This window comes from Rhinolophus sinicus, chromosome 4 (assembly GCF_057876585.1).
Source record: "Rhinolophus sinicus isolate RSI-liver-muscle chromosome 4, RSI-T2T, whole genome shotgun sequence".
In the NCBI taxonomy this organism is placed as follows: Eukaryota; Metazoa; Chordata; class Mammalia; order Chiroptera; family Rhinolophidae; genus Rhinolophus; species Rhinolophus sinicus.
The window spans coordinates 106,055,788-106,069,523 of NC_142504.1; the positions used below are offsets into that span (position 1 = coordinate 106,055,788).

Sequence of the window (13,736 nt, forward strand, 5' to 3'; positions counted from 1 at the left end):
AAAAGGTTCGACCTCACTCAGCTAGCTTGGACCGTGAGGCTTTCGGTCTCTCTGATGCATCAGACACAGTGGTGGAAACAATACACCATTAAATGTAGCGTTGTATGCAATGGTCTCATCCAGGAGCCCTGATCCCTTTCCCTTATTCTAATAGTGCAGTTTTTAGACATGGCCTTGGGCTTTTGATAGAGAAAGATTTATGTGAGGACTCTTTTTGTACACTTCCTCTTAATTTAGGACTTTCTGTTGTCACATCGCTAATACCAAATTATTACATCAGTGTGATTTAGTTCTAGGAGTAGAAACATATTATATTATATTATATTATATTATATTATATTATATTATATTATATTATATTATATTATATTATATTATATTATATTATATTATATTGGCAATGTAGTCTACGTAAGATTCCAAATTACTTGAAAGTTATTGGAAAAGAGGTGCTGTTATGGGGTGACTTGTGTTCCCCTCAAAATATGTGTTGAAGTCTTAACACCTAGTATCTGGGAATGTGACCTTATCTGGAAACAGGGTCATTGCAGATGTAATGAGATAAGATGAGGTCATCCTGGAATAGTGTGGACCTTAATCCAATATGATTGGTGTCCTTATAAAAAGGGGAAATTTGGACACAAAGACCGCCCCTTAGGAGGACAGGTGTTGTGAAAACACCAGAGAATGTCCCGTGAAGACATGTCCAGAGAAGATTGGAGTGGTGCATCTATAACCACCAAAGATGGCAGACAAGCAGGATCCAGGAGAGAGGCCTGGAGCAGATTCTCCCTAAGCCTTCAGAGGGAATACGGCCCTGCCAACACCTCGATTTTGGACTTCAGGCCTCCAGAATTACGAGAGAATAAGTTTCTATTTTGTAAGCCACCCAACGTGTGGTACTTTGTTTTGGCAGCCCTAGGAAATGAGTACAGGTGTGATACAAATATTTTTAGAATTGATTATTTAACCTTGTTGTAAGTAATGGGGCTTACTCTTATGTCATTGTGATTATTAGTAATGCAGTGATTAATTGTATAAATCATGTTAATATGCTCTTATAAGAGCAATACTTATTTTTGTTTATATAATCGGTTTCCAAACATCTTACAGCAGTAACAGTTTGCTCATTGCTAGACAGTTATGAGGAAAAAGAAAATACTTTTGAAGCACTCCTCTGACATTCTCCCCTTTTTCACCCCCTCCCCCCAACTCAAATACCATATGTACAGGTTACTTCAGTGTCTTGCCTTTACTCTGTGGTGTTCTTTTTTTTTGACCGTAGAGAAACATCTGATGTCAAGGTTACCTCACTAACAGGATGCCACTTTCATATTTGCTAAAATGAGGCTAATATGTACATTTCAAAAATTACAGGAGAAATAATGTATATTTACTCGTATAACATTGACAGACCAAGAACCAAGGAGTAAGCGAAAAATCTTCTCCATAAATAAGAGAGAAACAAAGTTGAAAATGTCTAGTTTAATGCCTGGTATACAGTAGTGCTTAATATCCATTTCCTTCCTTCCCTCTCCTGTTTTATACAACCGGGCATTGCAATCAGTGTAACAGAAACACAGAAGTCAGGCAGCAAATCCACTTGTAATCAAAGAGCGATGTGGCAGATGCTTAAAGAGTTTTGTGATCTTAACTTCTACTGAAACAATATCTGGATGATGTCATACCTTTGGAGAGAGTCACACCCATTTCATGCAGAATCAGCTACAATAAAGGTCCCAGTGTATCCAAGAAGCTGTTATCCAAGTCTTCTCCAATGAAGCTGTAACAACCCACAGAGCCAGCGGGGGAACCTACACCTTCAATATCATATGTGAGCCAACAGTCATTGGATGGGCGTCCTTTGTCTTCACCGGCATAAGCATGTGCTTTCTGAATTTGAAGAGGAAAGAGAAAATGCGGTTATGAATACATATTTAACAATAAAAAAGAATTTTGTAAACTCTTCAGACAATAACCTAGGTTAGGCAAACGCAGTGTACCTCTCTCAGCTCTGAATACCCTTGTCACTTTGTTGTCCTCTTAAGCATAGCCTGCCTCTGATACTATTTTTGTGTGTCCATGAACAAGCTCCTCTAACAGACTGTGAGCTCCCAGAGGGCAGGAGTCCTTTTGCTCGTATTTGGTTTTGGTCCATAATTACCAAATCACTTTGTATCTTGCTCCAAGTATTCCCGTCCCTACCTTTCCTACATTGTTCACATGTCTGCCTTCTCCAACAAGCTATGAACTTCTTTCTCGAGGGCAAGTGCAAACGCTTAGGCACATTCTTTTTATTATTTCCTCTTCCAGGCCCCTGGCCAAATTCACGTCCATTTCAAAACCACTCTTCTTGTTTCTGGCAAATCCTTCTGGACCCGCACTGATTTCCTCCCTTGGGTTAGAGCCAAGAATTCCAAATCTTACTCCACATGAAGTGTTTCCACAAAATAACTCAGGACTGAGCACCTTGTAGGTCAATACATAATTGTATTAATTACGGCTTGGCATATCACAGTTATTGTGCAGTCCTGTAACATTCGATGTTCATAAAAGGTCAGTTTGCATACAGAGAAAAATACCATGGTTGTACAGCAGTGTAAGGAGTGATACTGAGGGCAATTAATCAATAAGAAAATAAGAATGCTGGCCACCACTGAAAAAAAATACCATTTTAATTTTCATTTTCTAATGAGTAAACAAAACTGTGAGCCTTCAGGGGGACCCATCCTCTTTGATTGCTGGCTCATTTGATTTGTACCAGACTAAGGGTCCGTTTGGAGGAGCATGGAGACCGTTTATAATTATGCCTTGGAAAGCACACTTCATTCTCTTCACCATGGCTGCACTGGAAGGAAAGTGGAACACAAACCCCTTCTTCTCTGCCCTTCCTTCCTTGTTGCATCTGGTCAATTCTAACAAACACTACTAATGACCAAGCTATATTGGCATTACCTAGTCAAGTAGCCCATTCAGTTTGCTCAAAAGAGCACAGACATAATCAAGCATTTGGCTGAATGCACAATTCACACTGAATAGGGCAAATATTTGGATTCAAGTATAGGTCAGCAGCAACCAATTGAAATATTGATAAAGGAAGCCTGTGGGAACTAAATGTACATAAAAGAAGGACAGAAGGACAGAGAAAAAAGGAGGTTCTCAAGGGGTGAGGCTGGCCACAAAGACCAGAGGGGAGATTAGTCTCTTCCACAAGAAGGTGGGTGCCTTAGCTTGGGAGGTAAGCAAAGGCCCGTTATTCCAGCCTCGGAAAGCGGTATGTTCAAACCGTTTTGCTTGCTTCCAAAGTGGAATTCACAATTTACTACAAATGCACCATGAAACTTTCTAAGAGAAACACCCCTACCCCAGCCACTCAACTTCATTTAGAAAGAGAATTAGGCTGGAGACTCGTTGTGGGTTATTACATTGTCCTAGTCAGCCATTAGATCACGGCAGTGTAGGTTTTACTGACTGGAAAACCCTCCAGGGCACTGAGGAGCCGCTGGTAACCTCCTTGGCTCACCTGTGATGCTTAGCAAATCCAGACCTCTGTGGACCAAAATAAATGCTTGCCACCCTCACAGCCTATTTATAATGCCTGGCTTTATGGACGGTTTAGTTCTCAAACGTCCACTCTGCATGTGGGCATTCACGAGACTCCCTGCCACAATCAGCCACATTCTTTTCCTCCTAAAAGGGTCAGAAACATCCAATCTCTGACTCCACCAAAACACTTCGCTTTCTTAGCAGTCCCCTCACAGCAGGCGACTCTGTAAGTCTAGCCCGATTTCCACCCAGCTCTTTGAAACTCCCCAATGAGCATGCTTGGGAAGGAACCCTCAGGCCCAGTCTTTGCCCAGTTTGCTCCCTGCCTTTGGAATTGCAGTGGCCAATAGTAAGACAGTAAGATATGACAGCAACGTGTGCTCCCAACACTCAGAGCTTGGCTGAACTTGGAGGTTATACAGAATTATCTGGCCATCAGGGCTCACTCCTTGGAAATGAAGATCCTGCCTCCAGCCTGCAACCCGGAAGATGGTACCATGCTTCACAGAAGAGTAGCCTGTGGATGTTTGGACCCTGTCCAGCTTCATGGAGACCAGGTTGAGGGAAACAACTTCTGTCCTCATGTTATTTTCAGAGGAGATAAAGCTTGAAACCAATGAAAGACACGCTGAATATACAACAAACCTCTCAGAAATTTCTTCCAAAACCCAGATACAAAATGTTGGTTATTTGGCATTATATTAATCAGGCTTCTTTATTACACCTGTGTGGCTTCTGGATCATGTGCTTTCCCCACACGACCCGCGAGTGGGGTGAGGGGACCAGTTAGGGGTTTGCAGGCAATTCCACATGAATGAATTAACCACACGAAATAGCTTGGGGATGGAGGTGGGTCTTTGTTGAATCAAAATTTAAAACTAATCTTTTCTTCAGCAGAGGGTAATATAGGTGATAGGTGAATAATCCCTAGTATGTCTTAGGTAGAGAGTATATGGACAGTAGAAAAACTCTTAGGCTGATTTCTGTCCTTTGGGGGTTGAGAAACTTACGCCATATAATGTGTATAAAGCTTTGCAAAATATAGATGTGAAATCAAAGGAGGCCATCTATGATTTTGGCAAGGTCCTAAAACCATTCTTAACAAATATTTATGGAAAGAGAAAACATAACCGTAACCCTAAATTGACTTTCACACACTCTCTCCATCTCAGGAACACCTTGTTTTTATTCTTTATTATCCTACATGTAAGAATTAGTGGCAAATGAAGTTGTACTGCGTTAATAAATGTAGAAACCTCCCACGGTCAGGAGCAGTTGGCTGGCTAATTGAGAAAACCCATCAAATTACAGACTTCTAAAAAAGCAAACATTTTCATTCAGTTTGAAGAACAGACATGTATACTCACACCAGTCTTGTGATGTAAGCCTATCATCTTTTCTTGGCATAGGATCCATTGATTAGAGCTCTTTATCATTTGTTTTGCACAAATCACATCCTGAATGTATTGGCAATGATTTCCAGTTTTAGTTTCTTTAAACTGCAGAAACACTGCAACACAACGAAAGTGTAGAATTCTACTAAATATTAATAAATTTCCCCTAAACTTTTACAGTGATCTTACCCATATCTGATTTGATCAAAAATACGTTTTAGTGAAGACGTATTTGTTTTTACCAAGTGTCTTCAAAGTGTTTAATTTTGTTTTCCTTTTTCATGGTACTCATGAGTTCATAGATTCAGTCAACATTTAATTAGCTACATAATTACACCAACCTGTACTTGGGATTATACGCACATCCCACATCGTGGCCTCCCTGCCCTCAGCCAGTCCTGGCTCCTCCACCACTTTCTCCCACAGGCCTTTCCTCTAACAGAATCTCATACATTGAATTTCGTCTTTGCATCTGCTTCTCAGAGACCCTCAACTGACACAGTACACACTACATTTATTGTAGGAGAAAAAAACTATTGTAGTAGAAAAATACATAACAACTGAAACAAAAAATATCAATTACTCTTTCAGGAGATTTCCTGAGATCAGAATCCACAGTAAACACAATCTTTGATGCCTGCCTAGGCACCTTTCATGGTGAGAACTGTTCAGAAAGAGGAGCCCGAATTGCAGTATCCTTAAAGTTAAACAAAACTCCGTGCCCTGGTGTGTACTATTCATAAGCCGGGAAACTGGACGTGTGTGTTTACTAGATATGTTTGTACTAACATAGAAATATTATAGCCGCATTATGAGAAATTGGAAAAGACAGGAAAGAAAAAGGAATTTTGCCTACTAATAAACAATTGTTTTAGTGAAGGTCGAGTTCATAAATTTTAGAAGAGTTTTACAAGGATCGAAGCAAACAGGCTTGTGAATTAACTGTCAAGTAACCAGAACATTCAGCTAACTAGAGACCAAACCAGGAGCCCCCTGACACCCTGGATTCCCAAATCATCACAGAGGCTGATGCAGAGCTGGGCCAGCCCTGTTGTATGGGGATCTGCTTTGGGCCTGGCTTCTAGGCCGTTCCTCCATCGCCTGGCAACGTGCAGTGGGGTGGAAGGTGGCTCAGGGAATGAACCAGGTGCCTCTTTTTCACCTGCATTTCCCAGGCTGACTGTAGTGGGCTGCAGTGTCGTCTGTCCAAGGTCTGAGATACTAGCTGCATTGTCATACAGAATCCAGCACAGAGCCACCTGTGATAGGTCTCCACTCTGCGTTGTATCAAATCTGACACCACCTGTGCCAAAATCTTGGGAGAAGTGTTAAGGAATTACCTGGAGAATCTGATGGTTTCTAGGAGGCAGCTAACGGCACTCCCGGAGCTTTGGGGCACCTTTGACCTCCCTGGGGCACACCAGTCTTCTCAACAATGGTAATACTGCCTCCTAGGGGCTATTTAGGAAATTACAAATGATGTGTGTGTGTGTGTGTGTGTGTGTGTGTGTGTGTGTGTGTGTAGGCGGTGAAGGAGAAATTGTCACAAGTAATGAGCCTAGAACCTAACTCTGTTTTATGTATAAACACAACTTATCTTTCATGGCTTTACTCTACAATAATTCTATGTAAATTAAGGAAATATACTTACAGTTGGTTGGAACTGAACAGAAAGTTATTCACCAGTGCAATGCAGCTTGTAGTACCGGGTCACCAACACTTCTCTGCGTTCGTGGTTACCGTACATGAGTGAGTCTGGAGCGGGCATAAGCATGGGACTTCCTTATGTCTTCTATCTATAGTTGTGTCTCAGCATTGTCATATTGAAATATGTATTTCATATTGAAATACGTAAAGCACAGCCAGCTTTATTTGTGAAACAAGGAAATAAAGGCTCACTTTTTAAAAAAAAATACATATTAATTTCTTATGACTTTGCTTTTATCTGTTCTTTATATTACTGTTAGGACATTAGATTGATGAAACTATTACCTGAGTAGATAAGTTGTATCTGCATTTCACGTAAGGATACTATAGGGGAGATTTACACAATATTTCTTATACAGCGGGGCATTGGGTCTGATAGGGTTGCAAAGTGCTGTTCAAATTGAACTTTCAGCCCCCAGCAACTCTGCTGTGCTGGAATCATATGAAAACTGTGTTCTGGGATATTACTGCTGGGGTTCTGCCCTGGCACGTTGTTGTGACATGTGCTGGACATCCTGTTGCTGTAACACAGGTGTCCTGAACTCAATCCTCTGGTCCCCATGTGGGTCCAGCGCTTACCCAGCTTCTTGGAGCAGGGCAGGCCAGGCGATGTTTGTTGGATCCTAGAAAGCTGGATGTTGGATTCAAGCTCATAAACTTCTGTGGACTGGCGTGGGAAAGGGGGCCCCGTAGAAGAAGTTGCCTCTAGGTATCCTATCTTATAGGATATGCAACCGAGAACACCCACTTCCCTTCACCCAAGTAGACCAAAACATGGGGAGCCAACATAGTCTCCTTGATTCCAAAAGCCAAAAAAGTTTTCATGAGAGCCGGGTAATTAACAAAGTCTTCCTTACAGACAGAATAGTAATTGATAAGAAGCTGCTCCCTAAAGAAGTACCCCTGAAACTTGCCCAAAGCCTGCAGAAAAGCAATGGATATTTGGCTTACCTGTCGCAGGCCTGGAAAACTGACTTTGCACCTGTGGGGCTTCCAGGTGGCTGGGTGTTTACAGGAAACCTCAGACTGTATTTCGACACTGCTGTTGCTGCCTTCTGCCAAGGCTGTTTCCCTGGGCTGACGAACTTTCAGGAAGAAATGCAGGTTTGTCTCCAGTGAAAGCAGCACAGGACAGCTGCATTGTGGGGACAGGCCTCAGGCCAGCTGGGCCGAGGCTTACTGTGCAAGTCAACTGCTCCATCTGCCGAGTCAGCTAGGAAATGCAAAAGCTGCCTGAGAAGGGAGAGGAACACGGGAAGGAAGGGAAACAAAGCCTGGCATGATAATTGTTATGGTCCACATATGGAATTATTCATTACATTTATGATACAGAGAAACCTTCATATGTCTAAGGAAAATACTGTTATACCCATTTCACAGATGAGGAAACTGAGACCCAGAGAGGTTGAATTACTTTGCTCAAGTTTACACTGTTAAGTGGCATGCTTGACTTTTCAAGGTCTTCCACTCACTCGGTACAATCAGGCATTATGTTAAATAATTTCACTTTTAACATCTTGTTTACTTTGAAGTAGGTGTTATCCTGATGTTGAGAAAAGTGGAACCTGAAATTTAGAGATTAGGTAATTAATCGGAGGTCCCAAAGTCATGAAAGGGCAGAATTCTGCCTGGTTCCAAAGCTTAGTCCTCATCTATAAAGAGTTGAAGGTGAACAAATAGAGACCGAATAATATCACACCTGTACGCAAGGACCACACCCCTATATTAATTCTGGGTTTACTGCCACTCCCACCACTTTCCAATGAGGAGATATATTTTGCTTTGTATAGCACAGATAGAGGAGAGAAAATGTGTGTAAACAGACTCTTGATAAATTGAACGCGTTGGAAAGGCAGCTCATGACTGAAATAATTCCACTGCAAAGTTTTGTTGCAGAGAAGAGTAAATCTGTAATTTAGCTTTTTGCAAAAAATGGGTTTTTATACTTTGCATTAGCTTTCAATCAAAAAAGATAAATTTCACATTAATTCATGAGTATGTTTTCCTTATACAAATGAAAAAATTACAGATAAAGTCACCAATTCACATCCTCAACATCCCATCCACACTATCCAAGTACACTCCCCAGAGGGCAGTGGTGTGTACCCTGTTTCCTCGAAAATAAGACCTAGCTGGACAATCAGCTCTAATGCGTCTTTTGGAGCAAAAATTAATATAAGACCCGGTATTATATTACATTATACTATGTTATATTACCTGGTATTATGTATTACCTGGTCTTATGTCATATTATATAAGACCCAGTCTTATATTATAGTAAAATAAGACTGAGTCATATTAATTTTTGCTCCAAAAGACGCATTAGAACTGATTGTCCGGCTAGGTCTTATTTTTGGGGAAACACAGTATCTGAGAACTTTTTCTATGTATTTGCTTTCCTAAATTGAAAACATGTAATTGTATTATGTGTATCTCTACATAAACACTGAACAATCTTCAAACTGCCGTCTCCCCTTCTGCCCCAACTTAACAGTATGATTTAGAGCTCTCTCCGTGTCAGAGCATAAAGATCAGCCTCATTATTTTTCTGAAGTATTCTATATTATGGGTATATCACAGATAGAATGGGTATATCACAGTTTACACAACTGTTTCCCTACTAGTGGACATGTAGTTTGTTTCCAGGTTGTTTTTCCTGTTATAAACTTGGCTGCATTGAAAATCCTTGCATTCACGCACTTAGTGCACACGTGTGAGGTTCTTCAGGATAAATACTAGGACATGGGATTGCTAGGTAGTAGGGAATGCATCTTAAAAATATTAACAGAGCAAAATTGCCCTTTCAAAATATATACTTAACAGCAACATCTGCCTTTTCCATTATCTTTGCCAACTCTTGTCATCACTTAAAAATTTTGTTATTCTTGTGGGTGAGATTAGCTCAATGTTGAAAAGAAATTGCATTTCTCTGATTCTTTTTTTAAATTTTTTTATTGGGGAATATTGGGTAACAGTGTGTTTCTCCAGGGCCCATCAGCTCCAAGTTGTTGTCCTTCAATCTAGTTGTGGAGGGCGCAACTCAGCTCCAAGTCTAGTTGCCCTTTTCAATCCTTAGTTGCAGGGGGTGCAGCCCACCATCCCATAGGGAATTGAACCAGCAACCTTGTTGTTGAGAGCTCGCGCTCTAACCAACTGAGTCATCCGGTCACCCCTGCAGAAGCTCAGCAGCAGCTTGTTGTCCTCAATCTAGTTGTGGAGGGCGCAGCTCACTGGCCCATGTGGGAATCGAACCGGCAACCCTGTTGTTCAGAGCTCGTGCTCTACCCAGCTGAGACATCCGGCCGCCCCACATTTCTCTGATTCTCAGTGAGTCTGAGCATCTCATGTTTCTCAGTCAATCCAGTCCTGAATTGCCCATTATGCTTTTCTTTCCATAAAATTGTTTTTCTCTCTTATCATTAGATAGATTTTTTTTTCATTTAAAGTATTACATTTGAATATAGTCAAAATTAAACCTTTTCCTTTATGACTTTTAGTTTTTTATGGGTTAATTAAAAAGGTTTCACATATGTAAGGTCATTAGACATAGGTCCATATATAACATTTTTAAAAAATACTTTTGAGTTTTTTATGTTTATATTTAATCTAATTGGATTTAACTTGTGTTAGTGGTTTGAAGTTAAAACCAAACTTAGTTTTTCCAAGTAGAAAGGCTACATTCTAACAACACTTATTAATGATCTATCCAATGATTTGGCAGGCAAATTTCATTATGTACTGAATTTCAATATACACACGTCGGTTTCTGATGCCTATTCTATCCTTGATTGATTTTTCTATTTATTTATGTATTGGTATAAAAAATACCATGCGCTTTTAATAATCGTGGCTTTATAACATGTTTTGATATTTGATTGGGCAAATCTCTTTCTGTTTTGTTTTCAAAATTGGCATGGCTAATTTTGTGTTTTTACTCTCCTTCGGGAATTTTAGGATGAGCTTGTCAAGTTTGAAGAAAATCCTGTTGAAACATTTTGAACTTATATATTAATTTTGGGAAAATAGAAAACCTTACAATATTGGGTCTTCCTGTCTAAGAACAGGGTATTTATCACCATTTGTTCAGTTTGCTTTTAAAGGTTTGTTAAGAAAGTTTTATAGTTTCTACATAAAGGTCACATACCTTTCTTGTTTTATTTTATCGTGTTTGTTGCTGTGGTGAACAGAATCTTTTAAAAATGTTCTCATTGCTCATGGCTAGCACATGGCAAAGCCTTTGATTCTTGTATTTTGATCTTGTATCTGCTCACTTTATCGAAACCTCTTATTAGTCTTGTTTGTTCCAATCTCTTGGGTTTTCTGAATAGATTGTTATAGATTCGGCAAACAACGAAAAATTTGGATAGTCTTTCCTATAGTCGTATCTTTGGATCTCCTGGAGCGCTTTATTTTTTTTCTATTTACAGGTGGATTTCCCATTTAATAGCAGTTTGTTTGGCTTCCTGAATCTGAGAAAGGCTATCTTTCAACAACTTAGGAAAATTTCCCAGCCATTTTCTCTTCACCTATTGCCCTGTCACTTTCTACTTCCATCTACAATTCCCATCAGTTGTAGTTCAGTTCTTCTCATATAGCTCCAGATGCCTCTTTCTTCATATTTTCCATGTCTTTGTCTTTGTCTGCACAACTCCGTCGGATCTCTCTTCCAGTTCATCAATTCTGCTCTCTCTTCTCTGTTGTTTAAACCATCCATTTTATTTTTTTTCAAATGATAGCGCTTTTATTTATAGAAGTCTTGATGGTTTCTTTTCCAGATCTCCCTGATCAAACTGCCTCTGGGATGTGAAATACTCTGAGATGAAAATGTTGTTTAACATGATCCCAGGTTGATGGTGTTCGCAGGCACCTGGCAGAAGCAATCACAACTCCTTCTGGATGAACATACTTTCAACCCCAACCTCAAACAAAATCCCACAGACACCATTCCAAGAAATATGAACCCCTGGTCAAAAATCATTAAACACACAAAGAAACATGAGTGAGGGTTGATGGAAATGATGAAGTGATGAAAGAGAAAAGCAAAGAACACAAATATGGAAACTTTAGATACATAAATACATTTACTATGATTTAAGAAGAAAGGCATTGACAACATGAGGAAGAAACACACACAATTCAGTAATTCCAGTGGTGAAAAGAGATGGAAGTTCATTTTCTCTCATATACAAGGCCAGACATAGGCAGCCAAGGACGATGTAATGGCTCTATGACTGGCAAGGACCCTGGCGCCGTTTTCTTTCTGCTTTACCATCCTTAATGGTCCAATTCATGGTATAAAATGGCTGCTTAAGTTCTCAACATTACATCTAGGTTCCAGCCAGCGGGAAGGAGAAAAAGAGCACGTCCCCTTTCTATAAGAACACGTTCTGGAAGTTAAACATAAAATTTTGCTTCCATTCATTACCTTCCTCCATGATCCTGGATTTTAGCCTTGGTAGAAAGATGCCCATGTAGCTGGGAAAGCCAATTGCTGGGTTTTGTGTGTGTGTGTGGTTTTTGTTTTTTGGAAACTCCAAACCAAATCATTTCAATCCAGAGGCTTTCATCCCACCGCATGTGACTATTTATACATAAAGTGTGTGTCAATCTGGCGGGTGGCCCTGGATCTGAGCCGCCAACATCGCCATAGAATAAGCCTGGAAAGAAAAATGGACTTGGCAGCTGTCCCTGGAAGCCTGTTTTGAAGGGACCTCTTTTTGAAATGTTTTCCAGCTGTTATTTCCTTTCTGACTAATCTGAGCCTGATTCAATTTGTGGCACCTTTCTCTTTTCCATTTTTTTCAGAAGGCAAATTACTGGCATATGGCTCTCTGCAATCATCTATACGTTCCGCTGGTTTTGGCTGAGACGTTTACGGAATTGTAAATCAATGACCCTGTTGGGATAGGGGAGAAGTATTCCACGTTACACGGGCTTTCAATTACATGGCGTGATGGCAGTCTGTGCATTATTTCCAGAATGCTGGGGGTAAAAAGGTTGACAGCCGTCCCCGAGCTGACGCAGGGCAGATCTAGCTCATTACTATGTTTCTGTTGGGGGGAAAGAGGCAAGGCAGAGAGAGCCAAGAATGTCCATGGATTACAGTTAAAAAAGACCCCCAAAACAACGAAACTTGGCGTTGGAAACAGTTCCACCCTCATATATCATAAAAACTATTCATAAAGCAAAGTATGACTCCATAGATACGACTTTCCTTCTGGTTTAATCATTTCCCCACAGCTCCCATTCCCAGTGTGGTTGGCAGTGATGTCAGAGATGGAAGAGGATAAAAAGCCACAGAAAACAGACTGGAGAAGAAGTGAGCATTTCAAACATAAGTTGTCACCTTGCCAGAAATGGATAAGAATTGAGTCTCTGAATTGCCTGGGGATGCTGGTGAAGACACCACACTACGCAGGAACAGAAGGCGAATCAAGTTCAACGGTGTTGACGGGTTCCAGGGACTCCATTTCTGCCCTCCCATGTCTGGGAACCAGCCTCTACAGTCACGTGAGCCAATTCCTTAAATGCCTCTCCCCCTCTCCTTCTGCATAAACAAATGCACACACATCTATCTATCTACCTACCTACCACATATGTACATTCTATTGGTTCCGTTCCTCTGGAGAACACTCATACATATATTTCTGTTCGCCTTCCTGGACCAGAAGACATGCGAGCAGGGACGTTGTATTATCACTACTCTATCCTTGACCCTCAATACATTTTTATTGAATGACGTGGACAAGAATTTCAGATTGGAAAAATCCTATTAATGGAAATAAGTAGAGTGGTAAGAGTCAATGTCTAGGGAGAAAATGTCCTCCTTGTACTGGGTTGAATAGTGACCCCCTCCCCTCCCCCCCAAATTCATGGCTACCTGGAACTTCAGCATGTGACCTTATTTGGAAACAGGGTCTTTGCAGATATAATTAGTTAAATTGAGATGAGGTCAAACTGGATTAGGGTGGGTTCTCATCTGATAACTAGTGTCTTTCTAGGAAAGCATAGACACAGAACCCACAGCAAGGAGAACACCATGTGAAGACACAGAGAGACATGAAGGCATGTGACGTCAGAGGCAAGTGA

The 13,736-nt window shown here is 40.6% G+C and overlaps 1 long non-coding RNA gene across 2 annotated transcripts; it reads right to left on the reverse strand.

Annotated features, from left to right (window-relative positions):
- Window positions 1-1,389: 1,389 nt before the first annotated feature.
- Window positions 1,390-8,744, reverse strand: LOC141573059 (uncharacterized). Of its 2 annotated transcripts, XR_016021183.1 has the most exons (4): window positions 7,599-8,744; window positions 6,592-6,695; window positions 4,914-5,056; window positions 1,390-1,893 (listed from the first exon to the last, which is right to left on the reverse strand). It is a non-coding gene; the product is annotated as an uncharacterized LOC141573059 (long non-coding RNA). The 2 variants fall into 2 exon arrangements; XR_016021182.1 differs by having other exon boundaries at window positions 6,592-8,744.
- Between the last annotated feature and the right edge of the window lie 4,992 nt (window positions 8,745-13,736).